This window comes from Octopus sinensis, linkage group LG7 (genome assembly GCF_006345805.1).
Source record: "Octopus sinensis linkage group LG7, ASM634580v1, whole genome shotgun sequence".
In the NCBI taxonomy this organism is placed as follows: domain Eukaryota; kingdom Metazoa; phylum Mollusca; class Cephalopoda; order Octopoda; family Octopodidae; genus Octopus; species Octopus sinensis.
Window position 1 is genome coordinate 17,646,602 of NC_043003.1, and position 12,500 is coordinate 17,659,101.

The 12,500-nt window shown below is 36.4% G+C and overlaps 1 protein-coding gene across 2 annotated transcripts in view; it reads right to left on the reverse strand.

Moving 5' to 3' along the window:
* Positions 1 to 12,500, reverse strand: part of LOC115214170 (soluble guanylate cyclase 88E) — a 254,649-nt gene that overhangs the window by 173,785 nt on the left and 68,364 nt on the right. Inside the window, exon 2 of one of the 2 annotated variants that reach the window (XM_029783257.2) lies at positions 5,916 to 5,998. The exons of the other annotated variant lie outside the window; for it this stretch is intronic. The gene's annotated coding sequence lies outside the window, so the exon portion shown is untranslated. The remainder of the gene's footprint in view (positions 1 to 5,915; positions 5,999 to 12,500) is intronic. 2 annotated transcript variants of the gene reach the window in all.

The following is a 12,500-nucleotide window of genomic DNA, read 5'->3' on the forward strand; positions in this document are numbered from 1 at the left end:
TGTGTGTATGTGAGGGTGCATAGCCTTAGTGGTTAGAGTGCTGCACTTCTAATCTTGCAATCGTGATTTCAATACCTAGGCTGGGTGGCGCATTATGTTCTTGAGCACTTCATCTGACATTACCCTACAATCACTCCAACACCTAACGCATCTGTTCAACATATTCCTCTCTCAAATCCACACACTTATTGCAGCGGTCCTTCAGTTTTTCTAAACCCTGTAAAAGAACTTGGAAGCTTGTGCCTCCAGTCACACCTATTACTTGAAGCCACAAACTTTCCAGCACCCTCTTGTGTGTGTGTGTGTGTGTGTGTGTGTGTGTGTGTGTGTGTGTGTGCATACACACACACATGTTAGGGTGCTGAAAAATTCTTGGCTTTGTGATTTAGTGTAAAATGAAATACAGGAGGTTCAGTTGATTACGATTTTATTCAACATATTCCCCTCTCTGATTCACACACTTATTGCAATGGTCCTTCAGTTTTTCTAACCCCTGTAAAAGAACTCAGAAGGTTGGACCTCCAACCAGGCCTATCGCGATACCCTTAAAACCAGGAACTTTTCAACATCTTCCCATATGTAAATATTTTCTTCAATGGTTTGTTTTTGTATATATATACACAGAGCCTATTTGAAAGCTGATAAAATGTGAGAGTCTTGTGGGAGACAATAATAATAATAATGATAATGACAAATAATAATAACAAACATAGATTTACTTTTTTATGGATACATTGTAATTGTTACAATATTATAAACCTACTGATAATATCCATTTTTGTGCCAATACTTTATACATCTTAACCAAATGAATGCTTATATTGATATTTTTAAAATCCTTCACATACAAGCTACAAAAATTAATTCTTTTAGATTGCAGAAGAATTTAAGTCTGGAAAACATATGTTCAGCAAAGTTTATCAGGTGTCAGACAAAACTATTTTAATTAATCCATGCACGCGTGAATGTGTGTGTGTGTGTGTGTGTGTGTGTGTGTGTGTGCATGTGTGCGTGTGTGTGTGCGTGCGTGTGTGAGAGAGAGAAGGAATGAGTATATATATTATATTACATTTCCAGAGCAAAATTTTGGATAACAAATTTTTTCAAACTTGCAACTTTTTCAAGTTTTCAATATTTAAATGAAAATATCAAATGTTGAGGCGAAAATTTCGAGTTGAAATTAATAACAACAACAACAGCAGCAGCAGTAACAACAACAGCAACAACCACAACAACAATAGGAATAATAATCCTTTCTATTATGGATACAAGGCCTGAAATTTTTGTGGTTGGTTCTACCAACAGAACTGAACCCCAGGGCTTGTCTGGCACTTATTTCAAAAGACCCCAAAAGGATAAGAGGCAAAGTTGACTTCAGCAGAATTTAAATTCAGAATGTAAAAATGGAAAACAAGTGCTGTTAAACATTTTGTCCAGCATGCTAATGATTCTAATAATAATAATAATAATAATAAAATAATGACAAATAATAATAACAAACATAGATTTACTTTTTTATGGATACATTGTAATTGTTACAATATTATAAACCTACTGATAATATCCATTTTTGTGCCAATACTTTATACATCTTAACCAATGAATGCTTATATTGATATTTTTAAAATCCTTCACATACAAGCTACAAAAATTAATTCTTTTAGATTGCAGAAGAATTTAAGTCTGGAAAACATATGTTCAGCAAAGTTTATCAGGTGTCAGACAAAACTATTTTAATTAATCCATGCACGCGTGAATGTGTGTGTGTGTGTGTGTGTGTGTGTGTGTGTGTGTGTGTTGTGTGTGTGTGTGTGTGTGTGTGTGTGCGTGTGTGTGTGCGTGTGTGTGTGCGTGCGTGTGTGAGAGAGAGAAGGAATGAGTATATATATTATATTACATTTCCAGAGCAAAATTTTGGATAACAAATTTTTTCAAACTTGCAACTTTTTCAAGTTTTCAATATTAAATGAAAATATCAAATGTTGAGGCGAAAATTTCGAGTTGAAATTAATAACAACAACAACAGCAGCAGCAGTAACAACAACAGCAACAACCACAACAACAATAGGAATAATAATCCTTTCTATTATGGATACAAGGCCTGAAATTTTTGTGGTTGGTTCTACCAACAGAACTGAACCCCAGGGCTTGTCTGGCACTTATTTCAAAAGACCCCAAAAGGATAAGAGGCAAAGTTGACTTCAGCAGAATTTGAATTCAGAATGTAAAAATGGAAAACAAGTGCTGTTAAACATTTTGTCCAGCATGCTAATGATTCTAATAATAATAATAATAATAATAATAATAATAATAATGATAGTAATAATCCTTTCTACTGTAGCCACAAGGCCTGAAATTTTGGGGAAGGCAGCAAGTCGATTATATCAACCACAGTGTTTCAGTGGTACTTAATTTATCGACCCCAAAAGGATGAAAGGCAAGTCAACCTCGGTGGAATTTGAACTCAGCATAATAATAATAACAACAAAAGCACTCAGAGAGCACAAAATTCTGCCAAGGCAACATCAACAACCTCTCAACGATTAGCCAAAGATGATTTTTAAAATGAGAACATCTGAAATAAACTCAACTGCTCTCACAAATGAGAATTCTAGAAATGAATCTGACCATTCTCAATAATTAAGTAAAAACAAAAAAAAAACGGAAAAATAATCTAGAATCCTTGTCCAGTACCGGGATCAATCACCAAATCTAATCAGTTCATGCTAGTCACGTGGCCAAACATCCCTGAAAATTTCATCCGAATCCATCCAGTGGTTCTTGAGATATCTTGTCCACGGACAAACAAACAAATAAACAAACACAACTGAAAACAATACCTCCGCCTTCGCTAAGGCAGAGGTATTGAGGAGGATGATGATGATGATGATGATGATTTCCTTTATTGGCCACAAGGGCCCAAGATATGGAGAAGACCATCAAAGGATGAGTTACAACACATAAAAAACAGGTGAGGGTTTACTTTGATGAAAGGGAAACACTACTACATCAAAGGTTATAACAAAGGATATATGAATAGAAATTAGAAAAACAAATCATTGATAAATAAATAGATTCCCCAAATGCCAATAACAGCAACAATAACAACAATAATCCTTAATACTATAGGCATAAGGGTTAAACAATTATATCAACCACTATGTTCAACTTCTTTATTTTACCAAAATAATAATGTCTTTCTAATTTTTGGAATAAGGCCAGCAAATTAAAGGGCAGTGGTTCAGTTGATTACATCAATCCCAATACTTGACTGGTATTTATTTTATTGAGCCCCCTCCCCCTGAAGAAATGAAAGGTGAAGTTGACTTTGGCAGTATTTGAACCCAGAAACATAAGTCTGAAAGAAATGTTGCTAAGCATTTTGTCCAGCATGCTAATGGTTCTGCCAGTTCACTGCTTTGTTGTTGTTGTTGATGATGATGATGATGATGATGATGATGATGATGATGATTAATTCTTTTATTAGCCATAAGGGCTCACATACAAAACATTAAAAGACACACAACATAAAAGACAAAAACAGGACAATACAATGGGTTTTTGCATGTACACAATATGAATAACAGTTAAAAATTAAACAAATTAAACTCCCAAAAGGGGAGGCGCTTTAAGGTTCTCGTGGAAAAAATCCACAAAAGCCACAGGTGCCTAAACAACAGGGCAAAAGCCCTTCTTTTTTTGCAGGTGCATGCCTAGAATTAGTCCTTTCACACGGGCCATTCTTCCAACATTCCCCCACCTTTCAACAAACTTGCTACAAGACATTTCCCTCTCCACCCTCAACTTCCTTTTCTAGTTGATGAAGGTTTGGCTAAAAAGGGAGTAACACCAGAATAATAATAATTAATAATAATAATAATAATAATGATAATAATAATAATATGGTTCTTATGGTTTCTTAAACATTCTCTAGAACAACACTATGTACAAAACCAAATATATAGCACCCTAGGCATAACACCAACATGAACTTCCAACTTGTTGTCTCTTGAGGTCTCTGGGTGACACTTGGTGCCAACTTGTACAAATGTAAAGCAAAAGTTATGCATAAAATAATAATAATAATAATAATAATAATAATAATAATAATAATAATAATAATAATAATACAAATACAAAGCAAAAGTCAAACATATAATAGTAATAATAAATGCCCTGATGCAGTATCAGGCAGTGGCTCTCATGGCTTCTTATCTTAACTGATTGGAAGTGTTATCATGTACATTGTTTTGTCTTGGTATAAAAGATGGGCTACAGCAAATATTCTGCTCAATACCACAGATTTGCTTGTCAGTTGTTTGACTGTAACCAGTTGACCATGTCCCTTAGTGGCTGATGATATGTGCATCTCTGATCATGAGCAGAAGTAGTGGGGGAGCATCATAGCCATGTGTTGAAGGGAATTCTTTGAGATTTGGATAATTCACTTCTGGAAACATGGGTATTTCGTTCACCATCCTTAACCAAGCCTTATTCAGGGACCTTTTGAGTGGGATGGGTTACTCGACCAGAAGAAAATTCTACCTGGGCCCCAAATGCAAGGTCATGTGCTGTTTATCTTGATATGACATCACCATGTCGTGCAGATATGGTTGTGATGCATGTGCCTTATGTACTCTTATCAGACGGGTAGTCATGATGGGTATATTGGGCTTTGTATATTTGTACTCCAGTGTCATTTTGATGGCATGTACTGCTCTCTCACTCATTAATAACAATAATGGCGGTTTCAAATTTTGGTACAGGACCAGCAAGTTTGGGGGTGGGAGTACTCAATTACATTGACCCCAGTCCCCAACAGGTGCTTATTTTAATGACCCCTGAAAGGATGAAAGGTAAAGTCTACCTCGGTGGAATGCCTGGCATGCTAACAATTCTGCCTTAATAATAATAATAATAATGATGATGATGATGATGATGATGATGATGATGATAATAATAATAAGAAGAAGAAGAATCTTTTCTACTAGAAACACAAGGCCTCAAATTTGTGGGGAGGGATTAAGTCGATCACATTGACCCCAGTGTGTAACTGGTACTAATTTAATCGACCCCGAAAGGATGAAAGACAAAGTCGACTGCGGCGGAATTTGAACTCAGTACATAGCAGCAGACAAATACCTATTTCTTTACTACCCACAAGGGGCTAAACACAGAGAGGACAAGCAAAGACAGACAAACGGATTAAGTCGATTACATCGACCCCAGTGTGTAACTGGTACTTAATTTATCGACTCCCGAAAGGATGAATGGCAAAGTCGACCTCGGCGGAATTTGAACTCAGAACGTAACAGCAGACGAAATACCCGCAAAGCATTTCGCCCGGCGTGTTAACGTCTCTGCCAGTTCGCCGCACAATAACAACAACAACAACAACAATATCAAGACATGTGAAATAAACATTTTGACAATAAAACTCATGTGTGATCAAATTAATTATAATTACTATTATTATTATTATTATTATTATTATTATTATTATTATTATTGGTTTTGTTTTAGAATACCCAAATTTACCAAAATAAAAATAATAATAATTTTTCTCAACACATTTATGGATTCAAAATAGTCACTGTTCCCCTCTTTACATCCATAGTTTGCCAAATATAATTTTTAAACAGATGCATTTTTAGATTTGGCTGTTATAAAAATAGCACTGTCATTTCTTCCCTCCGTTTTTCTTCACACTTTCCTAACCCCATCCCCCCACCTCATACACAGACACACACACACGCGCTACTAGTTTATCTTAGTTTGGATACTTGGTAACTGTTTATGTATATTCTCTACCAGCTGGTAAGAAGAAGAAGAAGAACGAGAAAGGAAAAAAAGGGATGCTAAGAGAAACAGAAACAAGTTAAATAAGATAATAACAAATTGTGATATTAACCTACCTCCGTTGCTTTTACTTTGCGAAAAAACAACTAATTTTTGCCTCTCACAGGAACATATTTACCAGCTAAATTCTCGTGGAGTCCTGTCGATATAAATGTTTATAGCTACAGAAAGAATACGTGAAAGTGTGTGAGTAAAAGTGTGTCTGCCTGTACCACATTTATATTATATTTGCACATTAGTACAGACAAAAAATAAAAGAAGAAAATAAAACTCATTTGAGTAGGGGGGGATGACGATGAGGTCCTTGTAATTTTCTAAGAGTACGTGTATAATTGTGTGTATGTTTGGGTGTGTTTGCGAACGTGCGTCTGTATTTTTTTTTTTATCTGTTAAGTGTGTATATTGTTTATCTGCATGTGTAATGTGTGAAATTACGAGTATATTGACTGTTAGCGATGTAGCAGGAATGCTTTTGCGATAACGTGCACGGATAGGTGCGACTGTAGATGAAGCGGACATCAGAATTATAACAACTTCCAGTTCGTGTGTTTGATGTAGGTACATCGAAGTATGAATACGACTGTCTGTCAATTTATTATGAATGGAGAGATGATGATAGGAGAGCCAAGAAGTTGTGTGTGTAATTATGTGTGCCTTTTTGTATGTGTGTATATGTGTGTGTGACATGTATGGATGGATGGATGGTTGGCTGTGTATATATGTATGTGTATATACACACACATACACATTTTATGTGTGAGTGAGGTGTGTATACACGTGCATATATGCACTTGTCTATGTTATGTGCATGATGACATACACGTAATATATATACATATATATATATATATATATATATAGAGAGAGAGAGAGAGAGATACATACTTACACATATCATCATCGTTTAACATGTTTTCCATGCTGGCATGGGTTGGCTGGCTTGACAGTAACTGGTAAACCCAGGGGCTGCACTAGGTTCAATAATCTGCTTTGACTTGGTTTCTACAGCTAGATGCCCTTCCTAACACCAACTCAGATTTGGTTGTCAGTTGTTTGACCTTAACCAGTTGACCATGTCCCTTAGTGGCTGATGATATGTGCATCTCTGATCATGAGCAGAAGTAGTGGGGGAGCATCATAGCCATGTGTTGAGAGGGATTCTTTGGGGTTTGAATGATTCACCTCTGGAAACATGTGTTGTTTCGTTTAACATCCTTAAACAACCCTTATTCAGGGACCTTTTGAGCGGGGTGGGCTACTCGACCAGAAGAAAATTCTAACTGGGCCCCACCTGCAAGGTCATATGCTGTTTATCTTGATATGAAATCACCATGTCACACACATATGGTTGTGATGCATGTGCCTTGTGTACCCTTATCAGACGAGTAGTCATGATGGGTATACTGGGCTTCGTATATTTTACCCCAGTGTCACTTTGATGGCATGCACTGCTCTCTCATTCAATAATAATAATAATAATAATCCTTTCTATTATAGGCACAAGGCATGAAATTTTGGGGTGGGGGCTAGTCATTTACATCAACCCCAATGCATAACTGGTACTTATTTTATTGACCCTGAAAGGATGAAAAGTCGACCTTGGCAGAAATTGAACTCAGAACATAAGGACAGATCAAAGCCACTAAGCTTTTTGCCCAGCATTGTAATGATTCTGCCAGCTCACCAATAGTACCAGCATTGAAAATTACTAATTCATCTGCTCCCATCTCCCCACACTGCTTGCGTATCCTTAAAGACTTTCCAAGACTGAAGGAAATTGTAGTTATAAATGAATCCATGCTGCAAAATATATCTGTACCTGCTTATACTAAGCCAAAGGACCCATGATCTTCAGGCAAGTGACCACTAAGATCTTCTTTCCAGATGCTGAAAACATCCCTCAATATCCTTCCCATGTCTCCCATGTTCACAAGCTCAGATTTCCACAATCAACATTGGCACAATGCAAGGTAGATATGGTGAGATTGCTGAAATGCTTGAGTGAAGGCGTATAGATGTGTGCTGTGTGCAAGAGACATGCTGGAGGGGAGTCTCAGCTAGACTGCACACAGGTAAAAGATATGGATTCTTTTGGGTGGGAGTAGCAATGAGTTAGGTGACATAGATATTCTTTTGAAAGAGAAACGGGTAGATGAGATGAGTGAGGTGGTCAGAATGTGTGATAGAATTGTTCAGATAAGATTAGTCCAGTTTAATGTGGTAATGAGCAGAATATTTGCTGTAGCCCATCTTTTTTGCCAAACTGCTAAGATATGAAGACATAAGCACACCGACATCGGTTGTCAAGTGATGTTGGGGGTGGGACAAACACAGATACACACATGAATATATACATATATATATATATTTTGACAGAAATGGTAAGACAACAAAAGAAAGAAAGAGACCTTGATATTATGTAAACAGAGGAATTTATCTGTAAATGTAATACGTGACAATTATTCGGTAGCCATGATAAAACTTCCACCCCGACATCCGAAACTCAGAGTTTTATCATGGCTACCGAATAATTGTCACATATTACATTTAAACACACACACTCACACACACACACATATATATATATAAATGGATGTGTGTATTTTTCCCTTGTTTACAATTAACATGGAAAAAATAAATAAATAGTTACCAGGGCAGCAAAAAATCACACAAGTAATAAGGACGTAACACTCTGTAAAGGTAGAAACTCTGGGTTGATGTGGTATATTTTGTATAATATATGTAAATAAATAAATGAAGTTAAACGCAGGTGTTATTCAAATTCCTTTACTTCCGACAGATGTTGGAAGTAAAGGAATTTGAATAACACCTGCATTTAACTCCATTTATTCATTTATATATCTCTATATATAAAACTGAGAATGTCTGTCTGTCTGTCTCTGTGTTTCCCTAAAACTTGAGAACTACACAACCAATATCATTCAAATTTTACACATGCTTTACTTAGGGTCCGGGGAGTGTCAGCGACAAAAAATTCTTTTAACTTTTTGCCTAGGGCGAGCCCACAGCAATATCATATCTTCTCCAATACGATTCCCTAAAACTTGAGAACTACACAACCAATTTCATTCAAATTTTACACATGCCTTACTTAGGGTTTCATGGGCAAAAAAATTTTCAACTTCTTGCCTAGAGCAAGTCCATAGCAATATCATATCTTCTCCACTATTTCAGTATTATGTGTTAAAAGTGAAACAAAAATATTTCTCTATTTTATGTCAGATGCTTTCACTTTAACAATAAAAATAATAATAACAATTGAATTATAAGTAGTAAGTAATAATTAAAATCAAACTAAAGTATGATATAATCGTAACATAACAAAAGTAAAAATAGCAATAGGTATAAAATTGCATCAATGACTTGAATTTGAATAAGTGGTTTCACATGAATGGGAATAAATTAAAAATAAAATTAGCGTGCAGAAATGGAATAGTCCAGATGGATAATAAAAAATTAAATTAAAGAAAAGACTATTGTCTATAAAGTATACAATGTAGAGAAAAAAGATTTGAACATCTGGAGGAAAGCACCATCAAAAAGTGTCTTGGTGCGACTATGAAAGATATCTAACCAGAGGCGGTAATTTCGCCACAATAGAAGCAAGGTTCGAGTCAACAGAGCGTGCAAGGAAGTACTCGACTCGAACTTGCAAAGTGGAAATATTTTATTTTTACCTTTATATCTGGGATGTAGGATGTCCTGGATAAAAATTAAAAGTGGCCCCCCCAGAAGTAGAAGTAGGCTGGATTGTAGCCACACTTCTATACAAGAGGGAAGACAAGATACAATTGATCAACATTGCAAGAGACAGGCTTACAATTCCAGTCTTTTATATATTTTGAGTATTGTTGTCATTAGCGATATCAAGATATAACTTAGTATTTTGTATTTTATGTGTAGATATATATATATATAGATGTACATGTAATATGTACACATATATATTCACATATATACATGCACTAGCACTATGACCCGGCAACGACGGGTCATAATGCTAGTATATATATATTTGTAGGCGCGGGTATGGCTGTGTGGTTAGGGAGCTTGCTTCTTAGCTACATGGTTTCAGGTTCAGTTCCACCACGAGGCACTTTGGGTAAGTGTCTTCTGCTATAGCAGACTGAAGCTTTGTTATTGAATTTGGTAGGCGTAAGTAAATACCGTGTGTGTATATGTGTGTGTAGGTGCTTGTGCCTCCGAGAGGAGGAGAGAGGGATATATATAAATATATATATGTGATGGGCTTCTTTCAGTTTCCATCTACCAAATCCACTCACAAGGCTTTGGTCGGCCCAAGGCTATAGTAGAAGACACTTGCCCAAGGTGCCATGCAGTGGGACTGAACCCAGAACCATGTGCTTGGGAAGCAAGCTTCTTACCACACAGCCACTTCTGCATCTATCTAAATATATAAAAACATTCTTAGCTTTTGAAAGAAACTTGAAATTATAACAGAGAGTAATAGCAGCATTCGTCATGCCATCTGATTCTGATTGCACTGCATAAGCACCGTCTCTCAGTACTTACAAAAAATTTGTATTCACATTCATGATCAGTCGCCTTTTCATGTATTTAGAACATTAAGCATAGTCTGGGCAGCTTAGTATGAGCTCATTTTCTTCCTCTCTGTTAGGAGAGACAAGCACTTAGTAGGCACAGGAATGGTTGCTTCCCAGCCACATTGTATTTATTTCTTTACTACCCACAAGGGGCTAAACATAGAGGGGACAAACAAGGACAGACAACGGGATTAAGTTGATTACATCAACCCCAGTGAGTAACTGGTACTTAATTTATTGAACCTGAAAGGATGAAAAGCAAAGTCGACCTTGGTGAAATTTGAACTCACAATGTAACGGCAGACGAAATACGGTTACGCATTTCGCCCGGCATGCTAACATTTCTGCCAGCTCACCGCCTTTATCCCAGCCACATTGTACTGAGTTCAGTCCCTCTCTGTGGCACCTTGAGCACATGTCTTCTGCTATAGCCTCAGGCCGACCAAAGCTTTGTGATTAAATTTGGTAGGCAGAAGTTTCCGTTGTGTGTGTAAATGGTAAGTGCTTGTGCCTCCTAAGACTGGGCTGCTTGGTAAATACAACACAGATGGAGCCAAGTTGATTCAAGAATTTACGGTGTTTTACTTATAAAAATATGGCTACAGGGAGCAAGAGATTAACCCTTTCATTACTGTATTTATTTTGAGATGCTCTATGTTTCTTTCAATTACTTTAAATATAACAAAGAATTTAATAAATAATTTAGTTATCATTAATCTAGTGTTAGAAACATAAATTGTGACTAAGGCTTGGTGGAAGATTTTAAATCAAAACTTATGAAAACGTGGCATTTGTAATCAAAGCCAGAGCCAGTTTCAGCCGGGTTGGTAACGAAAGGGTTAAGCCACAATGTTGGCTTCAAATTAAAGGAGACAGAGAATATGGAATAGCAGGGTATCAGAGCAACTGCAAGAGCTTTAAGCAACAACCTAACCACTTGGTGATGTGAAGGTACATGGCCCAGTGGTTCGAGCATGGCATTCACAATCACAACATTCTGGTTTCAGTTCCCAGTCAGCTGCACATTGAACTCTTCAGCAAAACACTTAATTTTATATTGCTTCACTTCACTCAGCTGCAAAGGGGTAAACTTGTAACGGATTAGAATGCGAGGGCGAGATGGTGACTCAGGAAAATTACCCAAACAGAGAACTCATGAGGTATGCTTTGCATTTAGCAATCAAAAGAATGAACAGTACAGCCTATACTGTGAATCCCAATTGGTTGTTTAACCATGTTGAAGATTGACTGATTGATCGATTGATTGATTGGTTGATTGATTGAAGCTAATGCCTATAGAAAATATGATTCATGCCTGGTGAAAGCAAGAGGATGAACTCAAAACTGTTAAAAAGGTGTAGTGTAATATTGGGTTGTCCGGAAAGTTCGTGCCGATTTTTAAAGGAAAGAAGAAGGTCAATTAATTCTTGCCATTACATTTCTAATTAACCAAATATGAAACATTTTGTTGCACAATGCGTCTCCATCTTTCCTTTAACTTGAAAATACCCTCTTCTCAGAATTGAGGTGGTTTCATGACAAAGAATTCATTGAAGTATCTTTTTACATCATCCAAGGAATTGAAATTTTTACCATTAAGACTATTCTGCAAAGACCTGAATAAGTGGAAATCCGAAGGAGCAATATCTAGTGAATATGGAAGGTGGGGTAACACATCCCAGCTGAGCTGCAGCAATTTTTGTCTGATTCTCAAAGCATCAAGTGTCGAAAATGAACTTTCTTATCTTCCATTTTAAAGGGTTACAGAATTAACACAGGTCATAGGAACATAAACCTTCCATGAAAAGATAGCTTAAACTGTGCTCTAGATGGAGGTGTAGTCAAATCCTATTTTATGGACTCAACCATATTCTAAAATAAGTCGAAATGTAAGCTGCTATAAATTGGCACAAATTTTCCAGACAACCCAATATAAAGGCAGTACAAGGTGTTGTACAGTAGCTGCGTGTATGTTATTACAAGGTTTCATACAGAAGTGAAAGAATAAATACAAAATCTATACATTTACTGTATAAAAATATATTTAATTCTTCT